The sequence below is a fragment of the Phyllostomus discolor genome, chromosome X, assembly GCF_004126475.2.
Source record: "Phyllostomus discolor isolate MPI-MPIP mPhyDis1 chromosome X, mPhyDis1.pri.v3, whole genome shotgun sequence".
Lineage (NCBI taxonomy): Eukaryota > Metazoa > Chordata > Mammalia > Chiroptera > Phyllostomidae > Phyllostomus > Phyllostomus discolor.
In genome coordinates this window covers 66,043,942-66,047,950 of record NC_050198.1, presented here as the reverse complement: position 1 = coordinate 66,047,950, position 4,009 = coordinate 66,043,942, and the positions used below count along the sequence as shown (strand labels likewise).

General features: G+C 37.9%; 1 pseudogene; it reads right to left on the bottom strand.

The window, feature by feature from the left end:
• Positions 1-299: 299 nt before the first annotated feature.
• Positions 300-2,081, bottom strand: LOC114504854 (annotated as a pseudogene).
• Positions 2,082-4,009: the final 1,928 nt, after the last annotated feature.

Genomic DNA, 4,009 nt, shown 5'->3' with positions numbered 1-4,009 from the left:
CTAGGATATATATAGCCACTGCCCAAACTGAGATTGGATAATATACCCATCATTACATCAAATGTTCATGCCTATATGTTCATGGAATCAGGCTACATGCTTATGGAGTAATATGGGAATAAACCCATGGTTTGCTGGGTACCACAATACTTAGGGGTTTGAAGTTTTGCATCATAGCTTTCCCCAGCAGTTTCCAAGGTGACTTCTAAGTCATTGATGGGAGTTTGCTGGAACTAGGTATGGGGCTGCAAGGATTCCTCTCCATAATTATAGAACTGACTGCTCTAAGCCTGGTTATGTTACCAGGTCTGACTAATCCAGGAATAGTATTTCCAAGATGGGCTGTTCTAGGAATGGTTGCTACAAGATAGGTTACTGAATATCTGGTTGTTCCACACTGAAAAGCTTTCAGAAGCCTTCACCAGACATCCCTTGTGATGATAGGAAGAGAGGCCAGGTACCCTGTAGTTGCTGAGCTCATCTGAGTCACACAGTTGTCGTTCTTTGACCAGTTATATTTCTGCCATCTCTTGTATTTCATCCCCTGGTTCTGGAACAAGGTCTTAGTCTTTTTGTAGCTAAGGTTCAGAATGTTAGAAAGTTCTTGTGTCTTCTGGAGCCTGAGATATTTCTGTCTCTGAAATCTTTCATTGAGTACACAGAGCTGGGTCTGTGAGAACATGGTTCTGATCTTCTGTTTCTTAATCTAGCCTTTTTCCTCCTTCACTGTACTGTTCTCAACAGAAGTGGATAGTATTATGTTGGGACTGGTGGAAGAATCAGGGCTGTTCAGTCTCCTGTGGAGTGTCTCAGCACATGACATTTGCAAGGATGCATAGTTTTCTTCGGGCTCATACATCTCAGGCACTGGTGAAGGTTCCCTAGAATTGGATGCTCCAGGACAGGGCAGGTTCTGGGGAGAAGCTGAATACACACTTATGTTGCTTTGCAGCAACAGGAGCCAACCAGCCCAATCTAGCAAAAGCTTATTTATTTATTTTTAGAGAGAGGGTAAAGGAGGAAGAGAGAGAGAAGGAGAGAAACAGAGATGTGTGAGACAGAGAAACATCAGTCAGTTGCCTCTCCCACATGCTGGGACCTGAGACCAAACTGCAACCTAAGCATGTGCCCTGACCGTAATCAAACAGGCAACCTTTCACTCTGTGGGATGGCGCCTAACCAACTAAGCCATATTGGTCAGGTCTGTACAAACTGCTTTTAAGGGGAAAAGGTCAGAGAATTATCATCTATGATATTCAGTAGGTAAATAAATGGCTCACCTCTAGGAGAAAAATGCATGTATGAAAACCATGCTATTCTCATATCCTTTGGTGCTTACATATTAAATTTAGTAACTAAAGGATGAATATGTACTACTTTACCTATGGTTTATAAAGTGTTTAAGAGGTGGAAAGCTAACAGTAAGAATGAATGACTAAATTTCAATCTGTATAAACGTTAAAAGTACTACAGCCCTATATGTGGTTGGTGGGATTGCAGTTTTATTAATTTATTAAGAACCAGAGGAAGGATGAATATTAGAGCTAGTCAAGATGATAGGGGAATTAGAAAACACTCCTGGGGATCTAAGCAAATGTTATCATTGGGCAGAAGATAAACAATGACAGATACAATTTAATATCTCTGTGTACAAGTCAATGCACATTGGAAATAATTAAACTACTTGCATACCCTGAAAGATTATGAATTAATTTGTACCTCTTGAGAAGGAAAAAGAAAAACCATTAAATATCCAATACAGACATTTCAGTGAGATTGCCTGCTCAGTGTTCAGCTTTGGTCAAATGATAAACAAAATATTAAGTATTATGAAACAAGTAAAGACTTACTCAAAAGATATAATGAGCCCTGAACAGTGTGGCTCAGTTGGTTGGAGCATCATCCCAAAAACTGAAAGGTCTTGGGTTCAATTCCTGGTCAGGGTGCAAGTCTAGGTTGTGGGTTTAGTCTTGGGTTGAGGCACATACCAGAGGCAACTGATCAACTTTTCCTCTCTCACATCAATGTTTCTCTCCTTCTCTCTCACCCTACCTTCCCCTCTCTATAACATCAATCATCATATCCTCAGGTGAGGATAAAAAAAAGGTATGATATACCACATACGTATACCTAAGCTTTGTGATCACAACACATACATAAAATAATACATACATATATATGTGTTCAATTTTTAGAGCAAACACATGTTTTTCACTTTTATTTTGGTATCACAAAACACAGTTAAGGGTATCCTTAGAATTTCCTTGTCCCTTGGTGTCATAAAACAAAAAAGGAAAAGAAAATATACAAAGCCACAGATGCTTAGCATAAGTATGGGGTTGACCAAAAAGTCTGTATGGTTTTCTCTGTAAAATAGAAGACATATTTTTCATTTTCACCAATAAGTTTATTAATTTGGATATTTTAAGTGTGTTAGTATCTCCCAAGGGATATAACATTGATTGTTCTCAATTAATATCTCAAGTTGATCGCTATCAATTTCAACTGGTCTACCCAGCTGTGGAGCATCATCCAGCTAGAAATTTCCAGTGTGAAACTTGGCAAAGCACTTTTGACATGTTTGATCAGTCACAGCACCTTCTCCATACACTGCACAAATCTTTTTGCTTTTCAGTTGCATTTTTACCTTTCTTGATATAATGAAACATAATATGCTGAAAGTGTTGCACATTTTTATCCACCTTCAATATTAAAATGATTACACAAAAATTCACCACTTTTGATATATGCTGTCATAATACAATCTAACAAAATTGTTTTGAATGAATTTAAAGACAACTAAGCTCTATGAAAAACCATCTTACAGAAAAAAATCAAATGAAGTTTTTGGCCAACCCAATAGGTAAGAATGAAAATCTCTAATCATAACAGAAGGTAGTACCAGATAGTGGCTATTAGCATGGGCTTTGAAATCAGACACATCAAACTTCCAATTTCACCTCATCTAAAAAATAGCAATCCCTAGCTCATGAGATTAATCTATTATTTGGCCTATGATTCCCAATAAGTGAGAGTTAGAGAAAACATGGTTTTCCTGTCATAGATACTCTGATAATCATACAGATCTCAGTAGGTCCAACTGACTTGTTTATAAGTTTCTTTAATAAATATTTGTACTGAAATATAACAACATGCTTTCCAAAAAGTAAAGAAATCACAAACATACAGCTCAGTGAATTTTCACAGAATGAAAACACCTGTGTAACCATCACCCAACACAAGATATAGAATATTACTCAAACTCAAAAAGTCTCCCTCATTCCCCTTCCCACTCATATCCTCCTTCTTTCCAAAGCTATTCACTACTTATGATCATATAAAGTGTTTTTGAACTTTATATGACTATAATCAAAGAGTATATAGTGTTTTGTTTCTGACAATTCTCACTCAACATTATGTCTGTGAGATTCATCTATGCTGTCACTTGTGGTAGTCGTTTGTTCATTTTCTTAGCTGTTAAACCTGAATATATCTTAGTTTATTTATCCATTCTCCTGTTGATCAAAACTTATTTTCTGACTCTGATATAATGCTGTTGTGAAATTTCTTGTATATGCTTCTGGTGATTACACATATGTACTTATTGGGTACGGGATTTCTGGATCATGAGTTAAGCACATATTCATCTTTATTCAAGACAGAGCCCTGCCTGGTGTAGCTCAGTGGATTGAACATGGGCTGTGAACCAGGCATCGCAGGTTTGATTCTCAGTCAGGGAACATGCCTAGGTTGAGGTTGCAGGCCATGGCCCCCAGCAACTGCACATTGATGTCTCTCTCTCTCTCTCTCTCTCTCTCTCTCTCTCTCTCTCTCTCTCTCCCCCGCCCTCTTTCTCCCTCCATTCCCTCTCTAAAAATAAATAAATAAAATTTTTAAAAAATACAGAGAAGCAGTTTTCCAAAGTGGTGATACCAATTTACATGCCCACCAGCCATGTATAAGAATTCTAGTTGCACCCTAGTTGGTGTCGCTCAGTGAACTGAGTGCT